This window comes from Scyliorhinus canicula, chromosome 4 (genome assembly GCF_902713615.1).
Source record: "Scyliorhinus canicula chromosome 4, sScyCan1.1, whole genome shotgun sequence".
NCBI lineage: Eukaryota > Metazoa > Chordata > Chondrichthyes > Carcharhiniformes > Scyliorhinidae > Scyliorhinus > Scyliorhinus canicula.
In genome coordinates this window covers 201,535,349-201,556,191 of record NC_052149.1, presented here as the reverse complement: position 1 = coordinate 201,556,191, position 20,843 = coordinate 201,535,349, and positions in this window count along the sequence as shown.

Here is a 20,843-nt window from a genome sequence, read left to right as displayed (position 1 = left end):
TTAGCAATAACCTTCAGCTCTGCAATCAGAGGCCGCTACGGTCAGAGGGAGTTAAAGTGACCTTCACCACATTACCACGAATAGGGCTTGGTCCTGGGGGTGTTTGGAGGCACCAATGGGTAGCAGCTGAGGTTACCTCTGATATGGTTCTATACGATCCGGAGTGTGGCATGTTGGACTTGTGGGACTGAGCTCATAAACCCCCAGCCCAGGGGCGACACCCACCGATGGCGGACGACTCCCCCTCCACCAGGTCCCCCACCCACCCCAAGCACTGGGTCAGTGGTCCCGCTGCCTCCAGGCTCAATGCCCGATTTCAAAAATGACTGCTCACCTCCTCCAATCCCCACAGCAGCCATTGTGTCAGCTTCATGTTTTTATATAGGTCTGCTAAAGGCTGCATGTGTGACCACCTGCTGGGGAGCCATTAGATCACGGGAGGCCATTAGATAGGCAATCCTTCCCGTTAATGGGATGGAGATTGGCTGTAATTGGTGATTATTGGTTTCTCACCATGTACCGCCAGGTGAGATAGATCGCGCCCAGAGGGTGTGTGAGGCATGTCAGGCGAACCATATGCGATATGTTGAGAGGGGTAATGAAGAGAAAAGTAATACTGACAAAGAAAGAATGTGAACACAGAATGGCAGTTAACATTAAAGAGAACCAAGGCCGGAATTCTCCGTCCATTTGTTGCCGGTGGGATTCTCTGGTCCTGTTGGTAGCAAACCCCTACGCTGGGTGGGGTTGCTTCACTGGGAATTCCCTTTGATGGTGGCGGGAGCACAAAATCCTCCCAACCAGCGCACGGCACAACATCTCCCACCGCTGGGAAAGACACGGAATGAAGGCCGGAGAATCCCATCCCAAAGAGGAAGTGGGGGTCTGAGTAGTAACAAAGAGAATGATATATATTTTGAGGTGCAGATTCCGGCTAAAATACTTACCAAGTACTTTATATCAATGTTGACTGAGGAAGAGTTTTCTGACAATGTATCAGTAAAGTGGAGGTTGTAGACGTAATGAAAGGGGTGAAAATTGATCGGCAGAATGTTGTCGAAAGGTTCCTGGTTATTGGGGAGGTGCCAGAAGATGGGAGAGTAGTAAATATAACAGACTTATCAAGCAAGGGTATGAGGAGACTAATAGTTAAGTATTGGCCAACAACCACAGTAGTAAAGCTTTAGAAACAGTTATCGGGGGAGTGGGGGGGGTCATGCACTTAAGAGCGGTCTGAGTTAATTAAGGAGTGCCTGTATGGATTTGTAACAGACAGATCATGCTTGGCTACTTCAATTTAACTTTTTAATGAGGTAACAGAGATGGTGAGGGAAATGCAATGGATGTTGGCCATAAAGACTTTTAGAAACCGTTTTCCAAAGTACTGCACAAAAGACAAGTTAACGAAAGTGAGGTTCATGGAATAAGAGGGCCAGTGTCAGATTGGATTAAAAAATTGGCTTCAGGACAGAAAAGAATCAGTTGTAGTAAATAGCCATTTTTCAGACTGGGAGGACGTTAAACAATGGTGCTTCCCAAAGTCAATGCCAGGATCTCTGCTTTTACTGGCATATGTAAACGACTTGGATATTAGAATATGAGTAAAATTTCCAAATTTGAAAATGATGCTAAATTTGGAGCTGTGGCAAACAGCAGGGGTGATTGCAATTGACGGCTATATGACATAGATAGGCTAGCAGGATGGGCAGAAAACTGGAAGATGAAATTTAATACAGAGAAGTGCAAGGTGATGTATTTCGGCAAAAGAGGTAGGGAGAGGCAATAGAGACTTAATGCACAGTTAAAAAGGATGTGCCAGGACAGAGGGTCTAGTTAACTTCATATGCCAACGTCTTTGAAAGTTGTAGGACAAAATGAGAATGTAATTAACAAATAATATAGGTTATTGGGCTTCATAAATACGAAAGTAGGCAAGTTATGTGGACCCTTTAGAAAGCTCTGGTTAGGCCACAGCTAGAATGCTGTATCCTCTTCAGGTCGCCACACTTTACGAAGGATGTCAGGGTCCATGAGAAGGTTCAGAGGAGATTTACCAGGATTACATGGCCCAGGGAGCATAGATTTAAACAGTTAGCCAAGGGATTTGGATGGGCGACATGGTGGTGCAGTGGTTAGCACTGCTGCCTCACGGTGCCGAGGACCGAGGGTCGATCCCATGTGGGGTTTGCACATTCTCCCCGTTTATGTGTGGGTCTGACCCCCGCAACGAAAGATGTGCAGGGTTGGTGGATTTGCCATGCTAAATTGCCCCTTAATTGGAAAAATAAAATAGATAAAATAAAAAAGATGGGAATGTGAGGGAAGAACATTTTACGCACTGAGTAGTAATGACCTGGAACTTGCTGCCTTCTTGCCGGAACCAAAGATATTCCATGATTTCAGAAGGAAATAGGATGGGCTGTTAAAGGAAATAAACGTGTGGGTCTCTACAGAGAGCCAGCCTGGACTTAGTGGATCGAATCGTTTTCTTCTGTGCTGCAATAAATCCAAAACCTATAAGAGAAACTACAGAATTAAATTATCGGGCGGCACGGTGGTGTCTGTCTCACGGCGCCAAGGACCTGGGTTCGATCCCAGCACCAGGTCATTGTTCGTGTAGAGTTTGCACATTGTCTGTCTGCATGGGTCTCACCCCCACAAACCCAAAGATGTACAAGATAGGCAGATTGGCCATGCTAAATTACCCCTTAATGGGGAAAAAAAAGAATTGGGTACTCTAAATTTAAATAAAAATTGAATTATCAATAAGTGGGGCAGCACGGTGGCACAGTGGTTAGCGTTGCTGCCTACGGCGCTGAGGACCCGGGTTCGAATCCCGGCCCTGGGTCACTGTCCGTGTGGAGTTTGCATGTTCTCCCCGTGCCTGCGTGGGTTTCACCCCCACAACCCAAAGGTGTGCAGGTTAGGTGGATTGGCCACGCTGAATTGCCCCTTAATTGGAAAAAAATAATTGGATACGCTAAATTTAAAAAAATAAAAATTTTAAAAATGATCAATAAGTATAGACACATAAATGACAAAAGAGAAACAGGAGAGTGGTAAAGCCACTAAGAGACACACACAATAACTTTGTAAGTAATGATTGCTCCAATATCCAAAATAATTATTTTGCCTCAGTATTTACCAACGAAACAAACAAGACAGGCATGACATTAGAAGTGATCAAAAAAAGCTTTAGGTACATTTAAAATAAAAGAGGAGATAATTCATAAACCAATTAAACATAAGCAGGATTAAATCCCTGGTGTAAATATTTAGATTTGCACATATTAAAAGAAGTTAGAAAAGGGATTAGTGACAGCATATTGACGGGGAGCTAATGTGATTCCTGTATTTAAAAAGGAGATAGAATAAGTTCATGGAGCTAGAGATCAATTAACTTATTGGCAGTGACAGGAAAGATGATGGAATTCTTACTCAAAAATGTGACAGGAAAACATTTAAAAATTGAAAATAGACTTAAAGCGTAGTCAACATGAATTTCAAAATGGAAGGACATGCTTAACCAACTTTCTGAATCATCTGAAGGATGGATAGATTGGCAGATTCTATTTGGTTTTTGAAAATACCTCAGACAAAGTAGCACAAAGTAGGCTCATGACTAGGTTCAGAAAATGTGGAGTCAGGGGATCAGTAGAAGAAAGAATGGCAAGCTGGCTATAAAACAGAAAATGGAAGTACTGTTTAAATGTAGTTACTTGTACTGGTAAAAGGTGGGACGTGGTGATTCACTGGCATCAGTAAAGGATTTGAACTTGGGAATCAAAAATACAAATTCAGTATTTTCAACCAGACCAAATTGAGGGTATAGTTAATCCTAAAACAAAATACAGGCAGACATGAATGAACTTGTAGAATGAGAATCTAATTGGTAAATGAACGTCAATGTAGATAAAATGAGATGGTGCATTTTAGTGGGAAGAACAAGTAGACTAGCTTCTTCTTGGAAAATAATACACTTGGACGGCATGGTAGTACAGTGGTTAGCACTGTTGCTTCACAGTGCCAGGGACCCGGGTTCAATTCCCAGCTTGGGTCACTGTCTGTGCGGAGTCTGCACGTTCTCCCCGTGTCTGTGTGGGTTTCCTCCGGGTGCTCCAGTTTCCTCCCACAAGTCCCGAAAGACGTGCTTGTTAGGTGAATTGGACATTCTGAATTCGCTCTTTGTGTACCCGAACAGGCACCGGAGTGTGGCAACTAGGGGCTTTTCACAGTAACTTCATTGCAATGTTAATGTAAGCCTACTTGTGACACTAATAAAGATTATTATTATATTCAGATCCCAATCCATGTCCTCCTGCAGCCATGTCTCTGTAATGACTATCCAATCGTACTTATTTACTTCTAGGTGCATTCTCAGTTCATCTATTTTCTTTTGAATGCTACAGATATTCAGACACAGAGCTTTCAGTTTAATACTTTTATTATGTTTTATAACCTCTAGTTTCATCTGTTGATTTACTGCAAGATGTGTACTCTCTATCACACCCTGTCACGGCTGTTTTTCATTTCCCATAATAATACCATTCTCTTTTGCCCTGTCTTTAGTCTTTGATTTATGGCATCTTCCAAAAAATGATCCCTTGCCCCCATTATTTATTTTAAAACTCTCTACTTCTCTAGTTATGTGGCTGCAGGAACATCGGCCCATCATGATTCAGTTGTAGACCTTCCCAACGGTTTCCAGTACTGATGCCAATGACCCACGAACACGAAACCACTTTTCCCACACCAATCTTTGAGCCATGCATTCATCTCTCTGTCCAATTTGTCCTATGTCAATTGATCAGGTAATAATTATGAACTTTAATTTATTTTCTTCCCAATTTGGTGCCTAGGTCTTCATACTGACTATGCAGAACCTCCTTCCTTGTCCTGCCAAGTCACCTACATGGACCACACTAACTGGGTCCTCCCCCTCCCAACTGCAAGTTCCTCTCCAGCCCCAAGAAGACGTCTCGAGCCCTGGTAGGCAACACAGCCATCTGGACTCAAGCTGAAGAGAACGTTGTCAATCCCTCTGACTATACCCTCCCCTTCTACCACTACATTCCTTTTTGCCCCCCACTTGAATGGCTTCCTGTACCATGGTGCCATGCTCATCCATCCTGCAGCCCACACTTTCGGCCAAACAAGCTGAAAAGACTTCAAATCTGTTGGACATTTGCAAAGACCAAGGGTCCTGTGATCCAGCGCTCTGAGCCCTCACCTCCCTTACCTGCCTCATTTGCAATCACACTCATCTGTCCCTGACCACTGACTACATCAGAGGAACTTTTCCTAAGAAGTATTACTGCCTCCTGATACAAAGAATCTAGGTAGCCTTCCCTGTGCCTGATGCATCACAGTGACTGTAGTTCAGCCTCCATCTCACAGCCTCTGAGCTGGAGCTGCTTGAACTCCACTTACTGCAGGTGTGTTTTCCATGGATCAAACTGATATCCAGGAGCTCCCACATACTGCAGCTGTGACACCTCACCTGGCCTTCCATCCTTAATGTGTTCTTATTAACTATTTAATTATTTTATTCTATTATATATTTTACTTTTGCTTTCGTTTTATATATTTTACGAACCTTACCATCAGTTGCTGGACTATTTTGAGCCTTCAGAATAGAGTAAACTTACCAGGTACTCACTAAATAACTAGTTCCTTCTCCTGTAGCTGAGAAAGTTAGAAAACAAAAAGCAAAGAGCACCTCTCATTCCCTTCCTTCCCCACCTCCCTAATTACCCAACTCTCAGCACTCTATTCTAAGTCATACGTCTTGCAGTAAATTTACCTGAAACACTTTTTTCCCCTGAGGCACCGAATTCGCACTTATAGTCACTCTGTCTCACTCAATAAATGGACAGATCTGTTACTAAACAAAATGAGAAGACACAGGTAGGAGTGAAAAATATTGTCAGGAATGAAAATGGAAAAGATTGTACAAAGCAACAAAAAAAGATCAGGAAAATAATAAGGCCCAAACAATATGTGGAAAATAATTTGTGATTGGTATCAGTATAATAAGAAGAAAAGAACAAGGACAACAAAAGAGTGATACAAGATGAAATAAGAACAAATGTCGATGCGATAACGGTAAAGGATAAGGACATGGTAAAATAAATATTTTTATTGCTTTAGGAAAGAAAGCACAATAGCAGAGGAACAACAATAATCACAGTTTGGTGAAGGGAAGAAAATTACCAGAGATTGACAAGCAATTGGAATCCCAGCTTTTAATATTTTTATAAATATTGGAAGTATTCTGGAATTAAGAATTGACTGGAGCAAATCCATGTTCACAGATGATAAGGGGAAGAAGATATGGCAATTGTTGAAAAGAGCACAAAATTGTACATAGGCATCGTGAGAAGAACATTGGCGGATACTTATTTATGTAATGAAACACCAGGAAGCACACTATGGAATGACAGAACCATTTGCAGTAATCTTCTGAGACCACATTATCAGCAAGGAGGCATACATATCAGTAGTACAAATTGAAAATGAAGGTGCACACTGCAGGTTTGCAATCTGGGCATCATACTCAATCCTAATTCTGTCCTTTCCCAACATTGAGTTGAAGAAAAAGGAGGTGGGAGGCATCGTTAGTTAAGGATGAAATCAGCACTAGTGAGAGAGCATATTGGCTCAGGAAATCTAGATGTTAAACCAGTCTGGGTGGAACTAAGAAGCAGCAAATATTGGAAAACATTAGTGGAAACAGTCCATAAACCTCCGAACAGTAGTGGCAAGATAGGGGATAGCATTTGAAAATGAAAATCGCTTATTGTCACGAGTAGGCTTCAATGAAGTTACTGTGAAAAGCCCCTAGTCGCCACATTCCAGCGCCTGTTCGGGGAGGATGGTACGGGAATTGAACCGTGCTGCTGGCCTGCCTTGGTCTGCTTTAAAAGCCAGGGATTTAGTCCTGTGCTAAACCAGCATTTGTGATGAATATAAGAAATTGTTATACTTTATATTTTTTTATGAACTTATACTTTTTATACTTTTATATTCTTTGTATTTTTTGCCATAGTATCAGTAAAACCTCGGTTAAAATGCTTAGAGATGTTAGGTTTGCTAGAGATTAGATTAAAAGTGAGGTAATCAGTGATTCTTGCTAATACATATTAAAAGCCATTTTACCTGTTTGCAGATAGAGAGATAATATAATGTTGTAACAGTTTTGAGCCTGGCTAAACAAATCAAGGCACATCTTGTAACAAGCGACAAAAGAATGCTTTGTGCTTTGAGTGCAGCTTGTGTAGCTAATGGGAGGGGACAGGTCGGTCTGGACAAAGGAGTTGCCTGCAGGACTCAAAGCTCAACAGAAAGTTTTCAGCTTGGTCCTAAAAAGGCTTTCTCTCTCCAAGGTCTCTGAACCAAGATAAGCAGCAGGGTAGCATGGTGGTTAGCATAAATGCTTCACAGCTCCAGGGTCCCAGGTTCGATTCCCAGCTGGGTCACTGTCTGTGTGGAGTCTGCACGTCCTCCCCCTGTGTGCGTGGGTTTCCTCCGGGTGCTCCGGTTTCCTCCCACAGTCCAAAGATGTGCGGGTTAGGTGGATTGGCCATGCTAAATTGCCCGTAGTGTCCTAATAAAAGTAAGGTTAAGGGGGGGGTTGTTGGGTTACGGGTATAGGGTGGATACGTGGGTTTGAGTAGGGTGATCATGGCTCGGCACAACATTGAGGGCCGAAGGGCCTGTTCTGTGCTGTACTGTTCTATGTTCTATGTTCTATAAGGAAGTAAAACCTAGTTGCTAACTTAATTGGAATGTAGAGGCAGGTTTCAGAAAACAAGTTAAGATGTTGTAACTGTTAACTGTCAAACTATTTCTTTGCTGCTAATGTGCTTAACTCTGTGTCCAAATTAAAGTTTGTTTTTTATATTAAAGCTGCCTACTGGTCAGTGTTATCACTCTTATGGGCAGTAACATTTCCTCACAGTTCTACCAAAAGCAAATAGTTGGGTTCTAATCTGGGATCTTAACCAAAATTGGAGTTCTACCCTGGACCCATAACACACCAAACAGGAATTTGAGATGCATGTAAAAAGGATGCTACAGTAATCATGTCTGACTTTAATCTACATATCGATTGGGCAAACCAAATTAGCAATAATACTCTGGCTGAGTGTATACAACATTGTTTTTAGACCAGCATGTTGAGGAACAAACTAAGGAACATGCTATCCTGTTTTTGGCATTATGCGTTGAGAAGGGATTCATTAATAATCTTGTTGAGCAGGATCCTTCAGGGAACAGTGACAATAACATGATAGAATCCTTCATTGGGATGGAAAGTGAAAAGGTGCGGTCGTAAACTAGCATCCTAAATCAAAACAAAGGAAATTGCGAAGGTATAAGGCTTGAGTTGGCTAAGATAGATTGGAGAATGAATATATGCATTGCAACAGTTATACGTTCGTTTCTGGTGCAAAAACGCAACAAGAAAACTGGCCTAACCATAAGAAAGAAATTAAGGATAGTATTAGATACAAAGCGGAATCATATAACGTTGCTAGAAAAAGGAGCAAGCCTGAGGATTGGGAGCAGTTCAGAATTCAGAAAAGGGAGACCAAGAGATTAATTAATAGGGGAACATAGAATATGAGGGTAAACTTGCAAGAAACATAAAAGCAAACTGTAAAAGCTTATACATGTATATAAAAAGAAAGAGCTTAGTGAATTTTCTGGAAAAGAAAGATCCTTGTGAAGATAACTGCAGGTCCCTTACAATTAGAAATGGGAAAATTTATGATAGAGAATAAGGAGATGGCAGAGCAATTAAACAACTACTTTAGTTCTGTCTTCACAGAGGAAGACACAAATAACTTCTTGGAAATGCTGAGGAAGCAAGGGTCGAGTGAGAAAGACGAATTGAAGGAAATTAGTATTGCTGAACAAATAGTGATGGAGAAATGAGTGGTACTGAAAGCCAATAAATCCCCAGGGCCTGATAATCTACTTCCTAAGGTTTTCAAGGAGGTATGTAGCCATCTGAGATGGCCACGTCCCGATTCCAAAATGGACACGAGCAAAGAGTACAGGGAAAAATGGACAGTACTAGAAAAACAAGCAGGTACAAGGTTTCCTGTGGATTGGAACTTGCAGAGCCCAGACAGAACTGAAACTACAAGCCATTAGCATAGTAATGAGCTATCTCCGGGGACAAAAGAGAAACATTTAAACAATCTGTGCCAGGGCAGACTCCCTGGCGCCAGTGGAGACTAAAACAAAGGCAGGCCAACGGTTACCTAGGGCCCGCCCAGTGATCAAGGCACAACCCCGTTATTGGAGAGAATTGATACAAACAATTGGGACATGGCCCAATTAATTGGGACCAAGTCCAGGGTCTGCCCAGAAGGGCGCAAAACCCTTTGGGCTATAAAGAAGAGTCCCCAAGGTCAGAGCGCTCTCTTCTTCTTCACCTTCACCTTGGCCTTTGGCTCTCAGCAACGAGAGGCCCGCCAAGCACCAGCCAAGTAAGTCTAAGGTCAATGCACGCTACGAGATAGGCGCTCCTAGCTACTATTCTATACCAGTTCGAAGCCAGCAGTATCAGAACCGGACAACGGCCATTGTTCCTCTGACTGAGTGGGCGCCCGAAGCTAAGTATAGGCTTTTAGTAGTAGTTGTAATTTAGTGAGTAGAGTTTGTGCATGAGTAATAATTGACTGCGTGTGTAAATAAATGTGCATTGATTTCAAACTTACTAGCTGGTGTATCGAGTCATTGATCAGTATTCGGTTTTGAACCTTGTGGTGGTATCAGAAAGATACCTGGCGACTCTTGAGCAAAGATAATTAAAACAGAGCAAATTAAGGAAAGTATAACGAGCAACAGGTGGTCATGGAAATAGTGGTTGCCATCTTTCAAAATTCTGTAGATTTTGGAACAGTCCAAGCAGATTGAATGTGGAAAATATAACCCAGCTATTTAAAAAAGGAGGGAGAAAGAAAATAGGAAATTACAGACCACTTAGCCTAACATCAGTAGTAGGGAAAATGCTAGAGTTTATTATAATGTATGTGATAACAGGACATTTAGAAAATATAAATGGGATTATATAAAGTCAACATGGATTTATGAAAGGGAAATCATGTTTGACAAACCTCCTGGAGTTGTTTGAGGATGTAACTAGCAGAATAGATAAGGGTGAACCGGTGGACGTGGTGTATTTGCATTTTCCGAAAGGTTTTGATTAAGTCCCACATGTGTGAAAAACTAAAGCATATGGGATTTGGGATAATATATTAGCATGGTTTGAGAATTGAGTAGCAGACAGGAAACAGAGAGTCGGAATAAATAGGTATTTTTCAAAGTGGTAGGCAGTGACTAGTGGTGCCCTGCAGGGGTCAGTGCATGGGCCCCAACTATTCAAAATATATATCAATGATTTAGATGAGGGAATCAAAAGCAATATTTCCAAGTTTACTGACAATAGAAAACTGGGTGTGAATGTGAATTTGAGGAGGTTAAGAGGCTTCAAGGTGATATAAACATGCCGAGTGAGTGGGTGAATACAAGGCAGATGCAGTATAAAGTGGATATGTGTGAAGTGACCCACTTCGAATGGAGAAACAGAATGCTGATAGATTGGGAAATGTTGACATACAAAGGGGCCTTGGTGTCCTTGTACATCAGTCACTGAAAGCAAGCTCACCACAAGCAGTTAGGAAGGCAAATGATGTGTTGGCCTTCATTTTGAGAGGACTTGAGTTAAGGAGCAAATAGTGTTACTACAGCTGTACAGTGCCTTGGTGAGACCACACTTAGAGTGTGCCGTTTTGGTCAACTTAACTAAGAAAGGATGTACTTGCCAAAGAGGGAGTGCAACGAAGATTCACCAGACTGATTCCTGGGGTGGCAGGATTGTCGTTTGAGGAGAGATTGGGTCGACTAGGCCTGTATTCACTGGAATTTAGAAGAACGAGAGGGTGATCTGATTGAAAAGTGTAACATTCTGGCAGGGTTCGAGATTGGATGCAGGGATGTTGTTTCCTCTGGCTGTGGGGTGGTCTAGAACAGGGAGTCACAGTCTCAGGATATGAGGTACATGATTTAGCACTGAGATGAGGAAAACCTTCTTCAGTCAAGAGGGGGTGAACCTGTCGAATTCTCTATCACAGAAGGCTGCGGATGCCAAGTCACTGAATATATTTAAGAAGGAAATAGATAGCTTCCTATACTCTAAAAGCATCAAAGGGTGTGGGGAGAGTGCTGGAGTGTGACTTTGAGATAGAGGATCACCCATGATCAGATTGAATAGTAGAGTAGGCTCGATGGGCCGAATTACATTCTCCTATTTTCTGTGTTTCCACAGACATACACTTTGGAGGAGGAATCACTGTACAGTGATTAGCAGTGATTTTTTTTCTATCCCTGTTCCAGTCACACAGTGCCGAATTGTCTCTCCTGCCCGGCCTATCGAGTTTGAATCAGCTAACTCAACATAAATTTCGCACTTTCCTAATCTGACTATTTCAAATTACGGCACGGCGGCACAGCGGTTAGCACTGCTGCCTCACAGCTCCAGGGACCTGGGTTTAATTCCAGCCTTGGGTCAGTGTCTGTGTGGAGTTTGCACTTTCTCCCCGTGTCTGCGTGGGTTTCCTCCGGGTGCTCCGGTTTCCTCCCACGGTCCAAAGATGTGCAGGTCAGGTGGATTGACCATGATAAAATTGTCCCTTAAGTGTCCAAAAGGTTAGGTGGAGTTACTGGGGTGAGGTAGAGGTGTGGGCTTAAGTAGGTGCTCTTTCCAAGGGCCAGTATAGACTTGATAGGCCAAATGGCCTCCTTCTGCACTGTAAATTCTATGATTCTACAATTAATCTACCTGCTGGGTCTTTGGGGAATTTCTGGTGTATGCTTATATTTTTTTATAGAATTGTTCCCTCCTCTCACTGTTAATTGCCATGTCCCCATCCCCTTCACACCGGAAGGGTCTCAGTCCTTGTTGGGCTGCCCCTGTCAAGTGTCAGTCACCCTCTGGCATACCATCCAGCTATCCCTTCTACATGTTCACTGCATTTAGATAGTGAATATCCAATAGGCTTATTGACCTCAAGAGACACCATAATAAAGCTTGATGCTACCATCCCGTGACATCCCCTGAGGCATGCATCCTGCTGAGGTCACTGGATCATCAGCAGGAAGATCTGGCTGGTGATCCCCTTCCTAAAATGGGAAACTGGAGCCGGCTGTCGAGCTCCTACCTCTGCCCATCTGGCATCAGATAACTTGGCAAAGGCTGATGATCAAATGTGGGATCAGCTCACTGTATAAAGTCACCGGGCCATCAAAGTAGCTTCCTCTTTCAGCTCCATGAGATTTTAATACAGTCAGCAGTAACCCTTGTATTTCAAATAAGTTACCGGAGGTATTAAAATAATCCTGGTTAATTGAAAACCGGCTACAGCTGTTGTTAGGTTATTAAAGCATTACCGAGGATACAGCTTCCTTAACCTTGTTCAAAATCAACACAATTTCATTTGTTTAAATCACTGTCACTGTCGGGTACTATACAATGCCACCGGTAACATTTCGCTGATGAACAATCTACAGCCACAAGACATGTTGCTGCATAGAGTTTACACTTTCAGGAAAAATTTGCCCAGATGATATGGAGTGCAGTGTTACAATATGAAGCCTGTTAGTCTGCATGCAAAGGCCTTGTTTGCAAACAGCCCTGAGGGGCTTTAATTCCTTATCATTGGAGTCTGGTAATGCTGAATTGTTAACGATCCACTCATTCTGCAACGTGAGCAATGCAATCTCACATCACAACCATGCACAGCTACACAAACATACGAGGAAATGAACTTTATACTGCGGGGCGGGAGGGTGGGGGTCACCCCCGACTTTTCCGGTCACGTGGCAGCTTGGCATTCCCAAATATGGTCACATAAAGGCCACCGAGCCGCCAGATCAAAGGGAGCCGCCGTCTGCAGCTTTCCAATCCCAACCTTGTGGTTAAAAACATGACAACAACCCGATCGTTTTCTCACGCCACACGCAATCTCCCTCTCCTCCGCAGTCCCATACATTCCGTGCTAAATGCAGCACAATCATCTCCTTTATTCGGATGAAAAGCTCTGCAATTAGGTTCCCGCAACTACGCATCGCCTGCCCTCCTTCCCTCCCCCCGCCTCAATATTTGGGAAGAGGGGAGGGAGTGTGGCGAGAGCAGTTGCAGGCGTGAACTGGCGGCTACATCAAAGAGATCTCAGCCCATGTATTAACGAGACCCTTTGTTTCCTGGCTGCGATGCAACAGGTTCTCTCACATTTGCCAATGAGGGGATGGTGCCCCCCTCCTGTTCCTTGTGGGAGGGGCTGGAAACCTTTTTTAGCTCCTGGGCCCATGTAAGAAAAATAATGATCGACAATGGAATCACTGTTACACAGAAATGTCTGTAAACGCGCGCAAACCCAGTCGCAACATTATCTTTATCTGTTTTCCAACTATGATTGATTCACACTCTACTTTAAATTACTTATTTTGCAAAATCTCACGATACTTTTTATCTTTACGCCAAACAGTAGTTTCTCTGCCTGGCACCGATTCCATTTATAGAAAAGAGCGATTCAAATACACGCAACACATTAACCTCTAAGCATTGACAAGTAAAGGAACCTTTGATTTCTGATACTATTTGTGCAGATTGAAGCAAAGTACTGATACATCTGGCATCCTTTTTGTTTAGTCGTTCATGGTAACAAAAAGACAATTGTTTGCAGCGTGTTTCCAGAGTCTGACAGTAAGTAGCCCCTAAAGCTGGGTTGAAGGCGACCTCACAATTCCAGAGCTTGGACCAAATAGACAGCCTTACTGCCTAACTCTGTGATTTCTGGGAGAAATAAATAAAACGCGTTGTAATACGTTTAAAAGCTGGGGGATTTATCTGCATCCTAGCTAATATTCATCCCACAACCATTCTCACTAAAATAAACTATCTGGTCATTTGTCACATTGTTGTTGGTGGGATCTTGCAATGAGCAAGTTGGTGGTTATATTTACCTTTATTACAAAACCGGACTATTTCTCAAAAGTACTTCCGTGGCCAAATTTGGAATCTCCTGAGGTGAGGAAAGGTGCTTTACCGATGCAAGTTATGCCTTTAAAATGTAATAACCCTCAACGATGGATGGATGAATCGACTACTTTAAAAAATAACAAATGACTATTTTGTGTTTCTGTTCCTATCTATGCGAATGTGTGAGAATATATCTGTAAACATTAGGTGTGTACATAGAACATAGAAAAATACAGCACAGAACAGGCCCTTCGGCCCACGATGTTGTGCTGAACTTTTGTCCTAGATTAAGAACAAATTAATCTACACCCCATCATTCTACCGTAATCCATGTACCTATCCAATAGCCGCTTGAAGGTCCCTAATGTTTCCAACTCAACTACTTCCACAGGCAGTGCATTCCATGCCCCCACTACTCTCTGGGTAAAGAACTTACCTCTGACATCCCCCCTATATCTTCCACCATTCACCTTAAATTTATGTCCCCTTGTAATGGTTTGAAGTAGTATCCAAACCTATCCGTGAGTAAGTGAAAGTTTTGTGTGTGAATGTGTAAGCATAAAAGATTCTGAAGGGGCCTGATTTGGTCAACCCAGGTTAAATAATCTAGGAGCTCACTCTCAGGATAAGGGGCTGATCATTTAGGACTGTCATTAGGAGATACAGTATTCCTTCACTCAAAGGGTTGTGAATCTTTAGAATTCCCTACTTCAGGGGGCACAAAATGCTGGACAATCTGAGATTACTCTTAGAGTCATCCAGACTCGATACGTTAGCTCCCTTCTCTCTCCACAGATGCTGTCAGATCTGCTGAGATTGTCCAGTGTTTTCTGCTTTAGTATCTGTATGTAATTATGTTCATAAGAACTAGAAGCAGGAGGAGGCCATCTGGCCCCTCGACCCTTCTCCGCCATTCAATAAGATTACCGGCCCACTCACCATAACCTTTAATTCCTTTACTGTTCAACAACCTATCTATCTTTGCCTTAAAAACATTCAACAAGGTAGCCTCAACTGCTTCACTGGGCAGGGAATTCCACAGATTTACAGCCCTTGGGTGAAGAGGTTCCTTCTCAACTCAGTCTTAAATCTGTTTCCCCTTATTTTGAGGCTATGCCCCCTTGTTCTAGTTTCACCTGCCACTGGAAACAAGCTCCCTGCTTCTACCTTATCTATTCCATAATTTTAGATGTTTCTATAAGATGCCTCATAATTCTTCTAAATTCCAATGAGTATAGTCCCAGTCTACTTAGTCTCTCCTCAGAAGCCAACCTTCTCAACTTTGGAATCAACATAGTCAATCTCCTCTGCACACCCCCTCCAGTCCCAGTACATTCCTTCTCAAGTAAGGAGATCAAACCTGTACACAGTACTCCAGATGTGGCCTCACCAGCTCCCTATATAGCTGCAAGATAACCTCCCTGATCTTAAACTCCACCCCTTTAGCAATGAAGGACAAAATTCCATTTGCCTTCTTAATTACCAGTTGCACCTGCAAACCAACATTTTGCAATTCATGCGCAAGGACACCCAGGCCCCTCTGCACAGCAGCATGCTGCAAGTTTTTTACTATTTAAATAATGGTCCATTTTGCTGTTATTCCCACCAAAATAGATGACCACACAGTTACCAACATTGCACTCCCATCTGCCCTTGTCCACTCACTTAAACTATCTATTTAAAAAAAAAAAAAATTTTAAGTACCTTTTTTTTCCAATTAAGGAGCAATTTAGTGTCACCAATTCACCTACCCTGCACATCTTTTTGGGTTGTGGGGGTGAGACCCATGCAGATATGGGGAGAATGTGCAAACTCCACATGGACAGTGACCCAGGGCCGGGATCGAACCTGGGTCCTCAGCGGCATGAGGCAGCAGTGCTAAGCAGTGCACCCCATGCCGCCCTCACTTAAGCTACCTATATCTGCATATTAATATGAGAGCAAGTATGTGTCTGTATGAATGTTTGCATAAGTGTGTGTAAATTAGTGTATCTATGGATTTCCATCTATATTTTCATGTGCCTTTGGCAGTTGTAGGTCAGAATATGTATCCACATATGTTGAAAGATAAATATATGAGTGTGAATGTGTCAGTGTTATGAATATGAATTTGTTTGTGAATAGGTGTGTGTGTTAATGTGCTTGTATGATAGAGCACCTTGGGAAACTTTGTGAGAAGAAGCACTACATAAGTGCAAATTAATTATATTAAGTGTAAAATTGAAAGTAAATGAATGTACATGCATTTTGAATGTATCTGTGCAACTGTATTTATGCGTATGCATGAAAATGGATGTGTGTGATTATATGCATGTGTCTCTGTGTGGGTGTGTCTGTGGCAGTAATCTATTTGTAACTGAATGTGCCTTCTGACATTTTGTTTTGTGGAATTCACTGTAAAAGTGTAAATTGTGCGTCAAATTGCACGTTTAAATGTATGCAGTGTTTCCAAATGTGTTTTAATGACTGGAGCAGAAATTCAACAAATTCAAGGTGAAGTTGAAGACTTGCTGCTCCAAGTGAGCTGAAAAAAGAATGACTGCTGCTCTACTTAAAAGTTGTTTTAATCAACAGCAGAGAGTTTGCTGGTAGAGTCAAACTGCAATTGGGGGCAACAATGAGATTATCATCAAGGAGGGAATATCTGCCAAGGAGGGAATCAGTGAACTGGGGTCTCTTGAAGAACAGAATGTCTCTGTGAAATGGGTAGAGTTGCAGAAGTGGGGAGGGAAGCTAAATTTTGAGGAGGTGATTGGGGCTGGGTGTCTCTCAAAAATGTCACTTATTTTCTCCCTACTATTTTTTTGGATTCAACATCTGTCAGTTATGCAGTAAAAATGTTTGACGTTGACCAGAATACACCTTATCTAATGTAAAAATTCAAATTTTCCAAAGAAAATACTCTCGAAGCTTCTATAATGTGCATGTTCAGAGGAGTAGGAACAACATTTGGATATTTCTACTTTTTCTCCCACACAGCCCTGAAACCTGCATGTAATATATCTGAATGTATGTGAGCATCTGTTACTGAATGTGAATATGGCCTCAATCAACATTAGACCATAAGATACAGGAACAGAATTATGCCATTCGGCCCATCGAGACTGCTCCGCCATTCAATCATGGCTGATATGGTTTTCATCCCCATTCTCCTACTTTCTCCCCATAACACCTGATCCCCATAACAATCAAATCTATCTCTCTTAAAGACACTCAGTGACTTGGCCTCCACAGCCTTCTACAGCAACGAGTTTCACAGATTCACAACACTCTGGCTGAAACATTCCTGCTCATCTCAGTTTTAAAGGATCATCCCTTCATTCTGGGACTGTGCCCTCAGGTTCTGCTTTCTCATATTAGTGGAAATATCATCTCCATGTCCACTCTATTTAGACCTCTCAGCATTCTGTAAATTTCAATAATTTCCTCCCTTATCCTTCTAAATTCCATCGAGCACAGACCTAGAGACCTCAGCCTCTCCTCATATGACAAGTCCTTCATTCCAGGGATGATTCTTGTGAACCTCCTCTGGGCCCTCCCCAAGGCCAGCACATCTTTCCTTAGATACGGGGCCCAAAACTGCTCACAATACTTCAAATAGGGTATGACCAACGCCTTATACAGCCTCAGCAGTTCATCCCTGCTCTTGTATTCTAGCCCTCTCGACATGAATGCTAACATTTAATTTGCCTTCCTAACTGCCAACTGAACCTACATGCTAACCTTAAGAGAATCCTGAACTAGGACTCCTAAGTCCCTTTGTGCTTCTGATTTCCAAAGCCTTTTTGCATTTAGAAAATAGTCCATTCTTCCTACCAAAGTGCATAACCTCACACTTTTCCACATTGTATTCCATCTGCCACTTCTTTGCCCACTTTCCTAGCCTGTCCAAGTCCTTCTGCAGCCTCCCTGCTTCCTCAATACTATCTGTCTTTCTACATATCTTTGTATCATCAGAAAACTTGGCAACATTGCCCTCAATTCATTCTCCCAGATTGTTAATGCATATCGTGAATAGTTGTGTTCCCAACACTGACCCCTGCGGCACACCTCTAGTCACCGGCTGCCATCCTGAAAAAGACATCTTTATTCCTACTCTCTGCCTTCTGCCAGTCAGCCAGTCCTTTATCCATGTCAATACGTTGTCCTGAATACCATGGGCTCCTATCTTATATAGCAGCCTCCTGTATGGCACCTAGTCAAAGGCCTTCTGGAAATCCAAATAGATCACATCCACTGTTTCTCCTTTATCTTACTTCTTCGATACAGTAACATCCTTTTTTGTTTGATTACATCTTTGTGAAGCACTTTAAAATGTGTTTCTGCATTTAAGGTGCTGTATCGGCCCAAGTTGTTGTTTGTGACTAATACTGTGGTGCATGATCCCTCCTTAACTTTTATATTTCTATATGACCTTCTCCCCACTACCTTTCCTCCATAGTTCATCTCGGTGGTAGTATTCCTCATGGTTCCAATCTTAGATATTCTAATGCAGCCAGCACAACAACAGTGATTCCTACCCCCATTTCTGCTTGTTACTTCTGGCATGTCCAAAGCTCCAGCCTTGTTATCTTTCTCTTCCCCACATTGAAGCTGCTACTGACAAACATTATCCATTACCATGTATGTATATGCATGACCATAGAACCATAGAATTTGTACAGTGCAGAAGAGGCCATTTGGCCCATCGAGTCTGCACGACACTCTGAAAGAGCACCGAACCTAGGCCCACTCCCCTGCCCTATCCCCGTAACCCCCAGAATACCACCTAACCTGCATATCTTTGGACTCTAAGGGGCAATTTAGCAGGGCCAATCCACTTTACCTGCACATCTTTGGACTGTGGGAGAAAACAGGAGCATCCAGAGGAAACGCATGTGGAAACCCACGTGGACACAATAGAAATTGCAAACGCCACACAGACAGGCCTCCAGGTCCTTGGTGCTGTGAGGCAGCAGTGCCAACCACCATGCCACGCATTACATTGAGATTTACTTTCCTGAAACCACAAATGTGACTCAACATTTCAACATCAAGCTATAAACGAGCCGTTAATTTGTTAAAGTTAATGATGGGGGAGATCAGAAGGCTCATGTATGGTTTCCACCAGACTCTCTGAAGCCCCCTTTCTGACTGCTCTCCAATGCTATACCCAGCAGTGGGCTATCTCAGTTTCTCTTTGATTTTGACCTGAGGTTGAAACCCACATTCAGTTATCATTAAGAATACAATAAAATCACTTATCCCTATTCCCATTTCACCACAGACACTTTAATGTATGCCTTTCTTAGCCTGTAGGCTCAATTTACCCCATGTTCTCTTCCCCATCCTATCAAACCCCAATCTCTGCAAACGTCAACTTGTCCAAATTTCCACTAGTGGTGTTTTCTATACTAACACCCAATCCCTTGGTCCTCACTGAGGTCTACACTAACTCATTGCACCATGCACATTGATTTGGAAATCACAGAATCACAGAACTGTTACGGTGCAGAAGGAGGCCATTTGGTCCACTGCCTAAATCATCGCCCTGGGTTACATATCCTTCTACTTTCTCACCTGATTCTATTTTGACAATCCTGTGGCTGCCACACTCTGCTCTCACAAAGTTGGTCTTCTGTGCTTCCCTGCATCTCTGTCCTGCCATCTGGGGAAAAACATTCCACCATCATGGCCCTCACGCCATATTTTGTTCTCTTCAACACCCCGCCCCCCTCCCTTCCTACATTCAAATACATACTTAAAATATGATCAGTTGAACTAATTCATCTCATAGCTAGTGCTCCATTTTAATACTCACCTTTTGTGAAATGTATTGGATATTCCACATTATGGAAGGTCCTTTCTATGCGCAGGAGTGAAAATTTGCTTCTTCCTGGGTGTCTGGTTGTATTTGTGCCTGTGAATATCTGTATTTATGTGACTATATTTGTGTCTGTGTATGTCTGTATATGTGTATGTGTCTGTATTTGAGGACGTGTCTCTGTATTTAAGTTTGTGTCTGTCTTTGTCTGTATAAGTGTGTCTCTATATTTATACATGTTTGTCTGTGTATGTCTGTATAAGTGTGTCTCTACATTTTACGTGTTTGTCTGTGTTTAAGTTTATGTCTGTATAAGTGTGTCTCTACATTTTACGTGTTTGTCTGTGTTTAAGTTTATGTCTGTATAAGTGTGTCTCTACATTTTATGTGTTTGTCTGTGTTTAAGTTTATGTCTGTATAAGTGTGTCTCTACATTTTACATGTTTGTCTGTGTTTAAGTTTATGTCTGTATAAGTGTGTCTCTACATTTTACGTGTTTGTCTGTTTTTAAGTTTATGTCTGTATAGGTGTGTCTCTATATTTCATCTTGCACTCATCACGACATGTGCAAGAATGCCAATAGGAAAGGCAACCAATAGGGGCTCGTTTAGCACACTGGGCTAAATCGCTGGCTTTGCAAGCAGACCAAGGCAGGCCAGCAGCACGGTTCAATTCCTGTATTAGCCTCCCCGAACAGGCGCTGGAATGTGGCGACTAGGGGCTTTTCACAGTAACTTAATTTGAAGCCTACTTGTGACAATAAGCGATGTTAATATTTCACGTGTTTGTCTGTGTTAAAGTTTATGGCTGTATAAGTGTGTCTCTACATTTGTACATGTTTCTATTAAAGTTTGTGTATGAATGTACACGTGTGTCTCTACATTTGAACGTGTTTGTATGTGTTCAGGTTAGTGTCCAGATTTGTGCCTGAATGCAGTATTTAACCGTCCCTGTGTGTATATCTATATCTGTGCCGGTGCATATCTGCAT